Here is a 12883-nt window from a genome sequence, read left to right on the forward strand (position 1 = left end):
TTTCCCTGTGTTTTTCTTCCTGTTTCTTGCCAAGGAAACTTAGGGCTATAATCACCTTACCCTGGTGATTTGGGCAGAGGCTAACTGCTCCCTTGGAAAACATAACATCTCATGAGCTTGGAATCAACTCACTCTAGCCACAGTTTCACCATGCTCCTTTGGAAGGAAAATTTTACCTGCCCCCATCCAAGTTAAGAAAGCACAATCTTATTCACTATACCTAAGTTTGTGAAGTTATCTTGTTTTGTCTTTTACCCCAAATCACAAATACGGTGTAACACTTTGCTGTTAGTCTTTAAGTTCTCTGTGATTGCTTTTCTACTTGTTAAAATGAAAGAATTATATCCACCGATTTAAAATTATTGTTTCCTGCTCTAAAATAATGTATCTGGAGCCCTGCCAACATCCCACAGAACACAGGCAGGCCCAGGACAGCCCTGCCAAAATGCAGCATGGAGCCCACACTGTGTCCGATCTGCCTCTTGAACATATTGCTCAACACCACTGCCTGGCACCCCCACCCAACCTGACACTCCATCGCTGAAATCAGCTGCCTCCATCTTGGGTCACCCCTGTGGCCATCTTTAGTTGTGGCAACTCCCAGCTTGGAATACTGGCTTTGCAGGTTAGATATTGGATCCCTGAAGGGGCACTATAAGCCTAAAGCTTAAAAAACAGTAACACTGTGGATCCTCAGTGCTAGAAGGAAAGACACACAAACAGCATGAAAAAACAAGGGGAAAAGGTGCCCCCTAAATCAAGATACTACATTATTAGAATCCATGGCTAGCACAGAGAAGGAGTTCAGGATGAACATAATTAAAATGTTCTGTGCATTTTTTCATGTACTTGTTGATTGATTGTATGTCCTCCTCTGAGAAGTGTCTGTTCAGGTCCTTGGCCCATTTGTTGATTGGGTTATTTGTTATCTTATTGTCTAATTTTTGAGTTCTTTATATACTCTGGATATTAGGGCTCTATCTGAAGTGTGAGGAGTAAAGATTTGTTCCCATGATGTAGGCTCCCTATTTACCTCTCTAATTGTTTCTTTTGCTGAGAAAAAACTTTTTAGTTTGAGTAAGTCCCATTTATTGATTCTAGATATTAACTCTTGTGCTATGGGTGTCCTATTGAGGAATTTGGAGCCCGACCCCACAGTATGTAGGTCATAGCCAAATGAAAAAATGCTCACCATCTCTAGCAGTCAGAGAAATGCAAATCAAAACCACCCTAAGATACCATCTCACTCCAGTAAGATTGGCAGCCATTATGAAGTCAAACAACAACAAGTGCTGGCGAGGATGTGGGGAAAAGGGTACACTTGTACATTGTTGGTGGGACTGCAAATTGGTGCAGCCAATTTGGAAAGCAGTATGGAGATTTCTTGGAAATCTGGGAATGGAACCACCATTTGACCCAGCTATTCCCCTTCTGGGTCTATTCCCTAAAGACCTAAAAAGAGCATGCTACAGGGACACTGCTACATTGATGTTCATAGCAGCACGATTCACAATAGCAAGACTGTGGAAGCAACCTAGATGCCCTTCAATAGACGAATGGATAAAAAAAAAAATGTGGCATTTATACACAATGGAGTATTACTCTGCATTAAAAAATGACAAAATCATAGAATTTGGAGGGAAATGGATGGCATTAGAGCAGATTATGCTAAGTGAAGCTAGCCAATCCCTAAAAAAACAAATGCCAAATGTCTTCTTTGATATAAGGAGAGTAACTAAGAACAGAGTAGGGAAGAAGAGCATGAGAAGAAGACTAACATTAAACAGGGATGAGAGGTGGGAGGGAAAGGGAGAGAGAAGGGAAATTGCATGGAAATGGAAGGAGACCCTCAGGGTTATACAAAATTACATACAAGAGGAAGTGAGGGGAAAGGGAAAAATAATACAAGGGGAGAAATGAATTACAGTACAGGGGGTAGAGAGAGAAGAGGGGAGGGAGGGGGGGGAGAGTAGAGGATAGGAAAGGCAGCAGAATACAACAGACATGAGTATGTCAATATGTAAATCAATGGAAGTGTAACTGATGTGATTCTGCAATCTGTATACGGGGTAAAAATGGGAGTTCATAACCCACTTGAATCAAAGTGTGAAATATGATATATCAAGAACTATGTAATGTTTTGAACAACCAATAAAAAAAAGAAAAAGAAAAAGAAAAAATAAATAAAAAAATAAAATGTTCTGTGACTCAAAAGATGATGTAAGAGAACAAATACAGGCAGCAAAAGATCATTTTGATAAAGAGCTACATAAGCAAATATAGGAAGCAAAAAATTACTTCAATAAGGAGATGAAGGTTCTGAAAACAAACAAACAAACATAAATCCTTGAAAAGAAACAATAAACCAAATTAAAAGCTCAATAGAAATCACCACCAACAGATTAGACCACTTGGAAGACGGGACCTCAGACAATGAAGACAAAACACATAATCTCGAAAAGAATGTAGATCACACAATGAAGATGGTAAGAAACCATGAACAGAACATTCAAGAAATATGGGATAACATTAAAAGACTAAATTTAAGAGTTATTGGGATAGAGGAAGGATTGAGTTCCAAACCAAATGAATGAGCAATCTATTCAATGATATACATTCAGAAAATTTTCCAAACATGAAGAATGAATTACAGGATGCCAAATGTACAAAATCACAACAGATCCACAAGAAGGCACATTATAATGAAAATGCTTAGCAAACAAAATAAGGAGAGAATCTTAAAAGCCAGGAGAGAAAGGATATCAGCAGATTTTTCAACCCAGATCCTGAAAGTTAGAAGAAATTGGAAAAATATATATCAAGCTCTGAAAAAAATGGTTGTCAATCAAGAATCTTATATCCAGCAAAATTAAGCTTTAGATTTGATGATGAAATAATAACCTACCATTATAAACAAAAGTTAAAAGAATTTATAACTAGAAAGCCTGCACTACAGAACATCCTCAGCAAAATATTCCATTAGGAGAAATTGAAAACAACAGTGAAAATCAGCAGAGGGAGATATTACACTAAAGGAAAAACTAATCTAAGGAGAAACCAAATCAGTTAAATACCAAAAATAAACAAGAATGGCTGGAAAAACAAATCATATCTCAATAATAAACCTAAATGTTAATGGCTTAAACTCACCAATCAAAACACATAGACTGGCAGATTGGATTTAAAACAAAAAAAAGATCCAACAATATGCTGCCTCCAAGAGACTCATCTCACAGGAAAAGACATCCACAGACTGAAGGTGAAATGCTGGGAAAAAACATACCACTTACATGGACTACAGAAACAAGCTGGGGTTTCCATCCTCATATCAAATAAAGTAGACTTCAAGCTAAAGTTAATCAAAAGGGATAAACAAAGACATTTCATATGCTCAAGAGAACCACATTTCAATAAGATAAACAATTATAAATATGTATGCCCCAAACAATGGAGCATCTATGTTCACCATACAAACTCTTCTCAAGTTCAAGAGTCAAATTGACCACAAACAATAATTCTAGGTGACTTTAACACACCTTTTTTTTTTTTTACCACTGGATATATCTTCCAAACAAAAGCTGAATAAAGAAACTATAGAACTCAATAAAACAATCAATAACTTAGACTTCACTGACATATACAGGTTATTTCATCCATCAATGAGCAAATACACTTTCCTCTCAGCAGCACATGGATCTTTTCCTAAAATAGACATAATATTATGCCACAAAGCAACTCTAAGCAAATTCGAAAAACTAGAGCTACTACCATGCATTCTATCAGATCATACTGGAATGAAATTAGAAATCAATGATAAAATAAAAATAGAAGCTACTCCAACATATGGAAACTAAATAATATGCTATTGAATAAATAATGGGTTGCAAAAGACATCAAGAAGAGATTAAAAAATTCTTAGAGGTAAATGAGAACACTGATATAACATAACAAAATCTCTGGGACACTATGAAGGCAGAACTAAGAGGAAAGTTCATTGCATGGAGTTCATTCCTTAAAAGAAGAAAATGTCAACAAATAAATGACCTAACATTACAACTCAAAGCCCTAGAAAAAGAAGAACAAATCAACACCAAAAGCAGAAGACAGCAAATAATTAAAATCAGAGCTGAAATCAATGAAATTGAAACAAAAGAAACAATTGAAAAAATTGACACACCAAAACGTTGGTTCTTTGAAAAAGTAAATTAAATTGACAAACCCTTAGCCATGCTAACAAAGAAAAGGAGAGAGAAAACTCAATATCCGTGATGAAAAGGGAAATATTATGACAAACACTACAGAAATACAGATGATAATTAGAAATTATTTTGAAAACTTGTACTCCAATAAAATACAAAATATTGAAGGCATCGACAAATTTCTAGAGTCAGATGATTTGCCCAAACTGAACCAGGATGATATTCACATTTTAAACAGATCAATTTCAAGCAATGACATAGATGACACCATCAGAAGCCTATCAAAAAGAAAAGGATGAAAAGGATACAAAGCCAAGTTCTACAAGACCTATAAAGAAGAACTAACACGAATACTTAAATTATTTTATGAAATAGAAAGGAAGAAAGATTTCCAAACTCATTTTATGAGGCCAATATCACCCTGATTCCAAAACCAGGCAATGACACATCAAAGAAAGAAAACTTCAGACCATTATCTCTAATGAACATAGATGCAAAAATACTCAATAAAATTCTAGCAAATGGAATACAAAACCACATCAAAAAGATCGTGCACCTCGATCAAGTGGGGTTCATCCCAGGGATGCAAGGTTGGTTCAACATATGGAAATCAATAAATGTAATTCATCACATCAATAGACTTAAAGATGAAAACCATATGATCATCTCAATAGATGCAGAAAAAGCATTTGACAAAATAGAGCACCACTTCATGTTCAAAACATTAGAAAAACTAAGGATAACAGGAGCATATCTCAACATCAAAAAAAGCTATCTATGATAAGCCCCAGGCCAACATCATTCTAAATGGAGAAAAAATGAAAGCAATCCCTCTAAACACTGGAACAAGACAGGGATTCCCTCTTTCACCACTTCTATTTAACATAGTTCTTGAATTACTAGCCAGAGCAATTAGATGAAAGAAATTAAAGAGACATGGATAGTAAAAGAAGAACTCAAATGGCACTATTTGCTGACAATATAATTCTATACATGGAAGATCCCAAAAATTCCACTAGAAAACTTTTAGAACTGGTAAATCAATCCAGCAAACTAGCAGGATATAAAATCAACACCCATAAATCAAAGGCATTTCTGTATATCAGTGACAAATCCTCTGAAAGGGAAATGAGGAAAACAAACCCATTTATGATAGCCTCAAATAAAATAAAATAAAATAAAATACTTGATAATCAACTTAACAAAAGAAGTGAAAGACCTGTACAATGAAAACTACAGAACACTAAAGAAAAAAATTAGAGAAGACCTTAGAGGATGGAAAGATCTACCTTACTCTTGGATGGGGAGAATTAATATTGTCAAAATGACCACACTACCAAAAGCACTATACAGATTTATTGCAATTCTAATCAAAATCCCAATGATATTCCTCATAGAAATAGAAAAAGCAGTCATGAAATTCATCTGGAAAAATAAGACACCCAGAACAGCTAAAGCAATCCTTAGCAAGAAGAGTAAAGCAGGCGGCAGCACTGTACCAGAGCTTAAACTATCCTACAGAGCTATAGTAGCAAAAACAGCATGGTATTGGCACCAAAATAGACTGATAAACCAATGGTACAGAATAGAGGATACAAAGAATCACCCTCATGAGTGTTATCTTGTATTTGATAAAGGTTCCAAAAACATATATTGGAGAAAAGACAGCCTCTTCAACAAATGGTGTTGGGAAAACTGGAAATCTATATGCAACAAAATCAAATTAAACCCCTACCTATCACCATGCACAAAATTCAACTCAAAGTGGATTAAAAACCTAGGAATTAAACCAGAGACCCTGCATCTAATAGAAGAAAAAGTAGGCCCTAATTTCCATCATGTTGGATTAGGCCCAGACTTCCTTAATAAGACACCTATAGAGCAAGAATTAAAATAAAAAATCAATAAATGGGATGGATTCAACTCAAAAGCTTTTTCTCAGAAAAAAAAATCAGTGAAGTAAATAGAGAGAGCCTACAGAATGGGAGCAAATTTTTACCACACACACACACATCAGATAGAGCACTAATCTCTAGGATATATAAAGAACTCAAAAGTCTTAACACAAAAAAATCCAATCAATAAATGGGCAAAGGAACTGAACAGATGCTTCTCAGAAGATGGTATACAATCAATCAACAAATATATTAAAAAAATGTTCAACATCTCGAACAATTAGAGAAATGCAAATCAAAACCGCTCTAAGATTTCATTTCACTCCAGTCAGAATGGCAGCTATTAAGAATACAAACAACAATAAGTGTTGGCAAGAATGTGGGGGAAATGACACACTCGTACATTGCTGGTGGGACTGCAAATTGTTGCAACCAATTTGGAAAGCAGTATGGAGAATCCTTGGAAAACTGGGAATGGAACCATCATTTGACTCAGCTATTGCACTCCTCAGTTTATACCCAAAGGACTTAAAAACAGCTTACTACAGGGACACAGCCACATCAATATTTATAGCAGTTCAATTTACAATAGCTAAATTGTGGATCCAACCTAGAAACTCTTCAGTAGATGAATGGATAAAGAAAATGTGATATATATATATATATATATATATATATATATATATATATATATATATACAAACACACACACACAAACACACACACACACAAAATTGAACATTATTCAACATTAAAAGAGAATAAAATCATGGTGTTTTCAGGTAAATGGATGGAGCTGGAGAATACAATGCCAATCCCCAAAACCCAAATGCTGAGTGTCTTCTCTGATATAAGGAAGCTGATTCATAATGGGGATGGGAGGGAGTATGGGAGGAACAGAGGAACTCTATATAGCACAAAGGTGAGGGAGGAGAAGGAATGGGATGGGGTAGGAAAGACGATGGAATGAGACCGACATCATTACTCTATGTACATGGATGAAAACATGAATGTTGTGACTCTACTTTGTGTTTAACCAGAGACATGAAAAATTGTGCTTTATTTGTGTAATAGGAATTTAATTGCACTCTGCTGTCATATATAACTAAGAGGAATAAATAAAATTTAAAAATTTTTAAAAATCAAAAATTTTTGTGCTATATTAAATAGCTCATGCCACTTGTCCTGGAATTAAAATACTACACAAAAGGCAACCGCTACAATATATGCACATACATGCACACACACAAACACACACAGAGCTCCTGACAAAAAGTAAAATATAACATATTTAATCCTCATAAATTTGCTATTTTTCTAACAGTTTGATTTGGTTTTTGAAAATTGTGAACTCTTAACACCCAAAGACTTTCATAACCCTATAAGGTATTAAAGTAATTGGAAAGAAACTTGCCAAAAGTCAGACAAAATCACTCCCTGTGGAAGAAGCTTCATTAAAAGCATGAATTTGAGTTAATCTCTAGGTAATAATTAGAAATTATGCATGTCTTTTAGTTTGACTAATTTCACAGGCTTATCATTGCTGGCACATTTTATAATTTAATTCAAACTTCTCCCATAACCCTACTATACCAAACAAATACTTCATCAGAGAATTACACCTTTACAAACCCCAAAGTGCTTCAATAATGGTCCTTCTTAAGTAAGTGAGAGAATGCTCATCTTTGTAGAATGCCCGTATTGACTCATCTCCATACAGTACAAGTTGTTTACTGGGTTACTGATTTTCTCGAAACACAATAAGACTTCATTATATGAATTACTGCCTAAACATCAATCTTAGAAATAAGCTCCACTGGGCATTATTTATGAATGTTGAGGTCTTAAATGATTCAAATTCAGCTTTGCTCACATCCCTGATAATTGTCACCACCAAGGAGAACACTTTCAGAGAACAAGATGTTAAATTATGTTCTGAAGAATTTATGAAATAAAATCTGTGTTGCTTTCTTCCACAAATTTCTTAATGAATCATTACAGACTTCTAATGACCTCATCAGGAAACTTCTGTTTGAGGTGAGGTGTGAATTTAGGGACAAATTATAGTGATATGTGGCATAATATTTGAAAAATACAGAAAACACCATTCTATTGTCCCATTCTAAAGGCTTAATGAATGTCAGGAAATGTTTCAAAGTACAATTTATATCACTCTCTGAAAGCATGGAAGATAAATATCCGTTTCTCCATTCCATGTACACTTGAATTCCCCTTGTAAATCTTAGTAGAAGCTGTACTGCATATACTCAATGTACATTTATGCATTTGCAAATCTGGATTAGATAAGGGGATTGACACAGAGAACAAATTCAGGCAAAAGTGGTGATCCAGTTGTTTAAAAGACAGTACTTATGAATAATTATTCATATACCAGCTAGTATTCAATAGGTTCTATTAGCAGATGAGGAATTCAATAGGTTCCATATGTCAGATGGGGAAACTGAGGCAAAGGGAAACCAAGTGATTTCCCAAAGGCCACATTCATCAAACAGGCTCTAATATATGATGAATCACCATGCTGACCTTCAGTCATGCAATAGAGAAATCATGGTCACTTGGGCCAGGGAATGGCAAGAGAGACGGAGAGAGACTTAGAGACTGGAGATAGGTTGATGTTTGTTTCATTTGCCAGAGCAACATTTGGAAACAATGTAAAATTTCCAAATTAGGGGGTTTTATTTCATAAGTTTTAATATTCCTATATAAAAGAACAACATATAGCTACTCAGAATTATTTTTCCAATCACTTTAACAACAGGTATGAAAGGTATTATTTATTTTTGACTAAGGCTACCATGTATAAAATACACATTTTGGATTATTTCAATTTTGATAAATGTGCACATGCATGCATGTGTCTACATTTTAAAAATACACTAGAAAGAAAGTCACACAAAATGGGATGCATGGCTGGGAGCTGGCAATCCTAATGGCTTATATTTTCTATTTTTTATCTTTCTTTATTTTTCAGTTATTTCTACAAGAGAAGGCCTTGTTTCCATAATGAAAACAAAAGTGTTTGGGGAATAAAAAGGATAACCAAACCACAGTTCAATCATGAGAACTAGAAATAACAGTGGATATTTGGGACACAGGTGGACAGGATGAGAGCAAGACCATAGGATTCATGCCAGGTCATGAATCCTGCAGCTACAGGATCCTCAGGGTATCCACCTTGCGTAGTCAGTGCTGCTCTGGGCTCCAGGTGAAACTGGACTTGCAACAAAATAATCTTCAGCACCTGCATCCAGAAAGCACTGGAAGCCACAGTGACATAAACAGAAGATAAGGCACACAGGGCCCCATAGAGGACCAAGAAGTTTGTGCATTAAAAATGGGGGCAGGAGAAGACACAGAGAGAAGGGAGCAAGAAAGGACAGGGACTGGAGTAGAGAATTCAAAGCCTTGTCATTTATTTCTCTCCTGGCTAGAGAGCCTTTATCATATTTGCACAAAGCTACAAGATGCACTAGTTGCAGTCAAGACTAGCAAGATGAGCCAAAGGCACAGATGGAGCCTCTTTGGAATCCAAAGTCATCAAAGGTAAAGGCCCAAAGTTGGAAGAAATTATTAGAGGAAGGAGGCTTGAAGGTTGGGTAGGATCTATACTGGAAAGATGGGCAGAAGAGAAGGCAATCTAGCACTGCAGTGGAGAGCGATTTAAAAATTGAAGTTCAAAGTGAGATCCAAATAGATTTTTAAAAATCCAAACTATTGGGAAAGCAATGTTTTTAGCCTGAGAAACTCTGAGATGTTGCCATTGAAGGTATGGACACATTAGCACAAGATGATTGCATTAAAATGTCACTATCCATAGATGCTCTCTCTTCTTCAAAGGTTTTCCATGTGCTCCTTCCTAAACTATCTGCCCACTGGTTAGACTGACTTTTGGGGACCAGTATCAAGTTCAGACTTTCTTTTGCAGCATAATTATAACTCCAGTAAGACACAGGTGCTATGTAAGGGACCACATTCCCCAACCTGAGCTCCATTGAGCTACAACCCCACCCACCCCTGGCACCTAGCCAGCCCACTTATTGTGTCCAGAGAACCTGGAAATACTGATAAAACCTTTGTCCATCATTTCAAAGGTGTTAAGTTGGGACTATGCTCATTTCTCCTGGACTGGATTTGAGCAAAAATTTCTTTCCCCACACAAATGCAATCTCTAGTCCATTTGCATGCTGTTAGCCTGCCTTTTTTTCTGCAGAACATTTTATTGCCAGGCACGTTCCCATGATTTATTAGCTAGTCCTCCATTAAAAGCCAAAAAGTTTTTATTTCCTCCATGTTTATGGATGATAAAAAGAGCTAGAGATTTGTTAAGTATCTTCCATAAGGTGACCCCACAAGTTTGAAGGACAGAGCTGGGGTTAGAATGTGTGCTCCCTGACTCGCCCCACCTGAGAGGTGCACTAGGCCACACTGCCTCTCTGCACGACAACATAACATGCCGTCAGGGGCAGATGTTGCCTGTCACCCTGACCATCCATCATGCCCATAAGAAGGTGCAATCGCAAAGAGTGATTTTTAAAAAAAAAAAAATAGCTCTCATCCAGGTGGCTAAAATCACTTTACTGAAATAAAGGCTTAGAAATGATTGTTTTGAGTAGTGGTCATATTTTAATCCCCACTATCTTCCTCCCTGCTAGCCCCCCCACCCAGCATGAATCTGAGACACCTTCCCCTGACATTAGTGACAGGTACTCAAAGAATGAAAAATAAGATCTTCTGAATATTTGTCCAAGCAATTAGGAAAGGGAAACGTGGTGAGGAGGAAAAGCCATCTGCTAAATTACAAAAAAGCAAGAAACAAGATTAGGGTATGATCCACCACCCCAGATCTTTCAGAGCCACTTCTCAACCCTGCTTCCCCCTCTCTGTCCTTTCCTTTGTTAAAGAACCATTTATCATGGGTGATTGGGAAATGACTTTAAATGTCACTATGAAAAATATGCCATATAATTGATCTAGAAGAGGACAGCTACTCAACTCTTTTATCATAGCAGTGAGGAAACTGAAAGGCAAATTCCTGAGGATGATATGGTGAGTACCAGGTGCACCAGGTCTGTCAGCCTAGGGTCTTTTCTACCACACACCCCAGATACAACTGTATTATCACAATTCAATCATTCATTCAAGCTCACCTACTACGTCTTAACACAGCTTTTGCCTTCAAAACATTCAGTCTAAAGGACTGACTGCAGTATACAATCTGATAAATAACGTAACAGTTTTCAAATGCTACCATGGATAACTGGGCAAGGGGATAAAATCCGTTTGGGGCTGTCTTAAGAGATCTGTTCCTAACAATTTCAAATTAGGGGGAAAACATCTCTTGGAGAGATGCACAGGGAAAAGGAATTTAGCACAGTGTGGAAAAGCCCACATCCTAATCATTCGTTCTTTTTGTTTATTTGTTTCATCTCTAAAACACTTGAAAATATTTTACCTACAAAAACTCTATTGAATGGATAAATGACTCAGGTAGAAAGAAGTTTATCAACAATCAATGCCATGTCTATAGAAATAAGAAGAATAAAATATAAAACTTAAACTATTTAAGAAAATGAAAGGGTCAACTCCTTTGGCATGTATTTTAAAATAGAAAAATAGGTACACATTATTCATAAAATATTACCAATAAGCCATAGAACCATAATGTGGAGTGGGGTGGGGGTGGGGAGGATAGAGTGCTTTGTGCTTGAGGCTTACTTTACTTTCACTTATAGTAAAGTTCTCTTGCTTAGCTTCTCCTGTCTGACTTCAAATTTTCTTTCATGGGCATATAAGAACCAAGGTCTAAAGCTTCAGCTCCCCACTCTCCTGTGACAGTTTGAAGACATCTTCATTGTCCTGACACATCCTTAGATTGTTTATGATTACAGTTTTCATGGAGACTGCCTAAGTCTCCTCACTTCCTGCAGGGGGGTTGTGAGTGAGGTGATGAACTTCCCAGTTAATGTGAGCACACACATCAGTGACTCTCCCCAGGACCACCCACTCAATGGCTTTATTGGCAGAGATAAATGGTGATGATTTGATATTTCTTGTTTTTAAGTATTTAATGATTATTTCTACTGATTGTTATTTCCTTTGCAGACATTCAAAATTCATCTTTTTTAAAAAAAATGTTTTAGTTGTAGATGGACACAATACCTTTATTTTTATTTATTTATTTTTATGTGGTGCTGAGGATTGAACCCAGTGTGTCACAAGTACAAGGCAGGTACTCTACCCCATCCCCAAAATTCACCTTTTAAATAATTTATTCTAACATTTTCTGGTGATAGAATGAAATTTCATCAGAAGTTTCAAACACGCACATACACATATGCATACACATACACATTTCTTTATTTGAATTAAGAAAGAATAATTTTTCTATCTCAAACAAATCGCCTACATTTTTCCTTGACCTTAAAGATTTGCCATGATTCCTAAGATATTCAGTAATTTTTCCAGGATCACCTTTTCAAATGTTTTCCACTATAGAGAATATAAATTGCCTAAACTTGGGTTGCAATTCCATAGAATTTTGGGGTTGTTTTAGTCATTGTAGGATTTAGCCCTTATCTTCTGCTTTATTCTCTTAACTCCCTGATACTCATATATCTCTATATCATCAGGTTTTGTGTGCATGTCATGTGTGAGAAAAAAAATCATGGGGACCCGTTTCTCATTCAGGAACAAATTTCCTTGGGCAATTCTAATGTGAAGGGTAGTGACTTCTATTAAGACTATTGCTCCAAAGCAAAAGAGGTGACA

This window comes from Urocitellus parryii, chromosome 7 (genome assembly GCF_045843805.1).
Source record: "Urocitellus parryii isolate mUroPar1 chromosome 7, mUroPar1.hap1, whole genome shotgun sequence".
In the NCBI taxonomy this organism is placed as follows: Eukaryota; Metazoa; Chordata; class Mammalia; order Rodentia; family Sciuridae; genus Urocitellus; species Urocitellus parryii.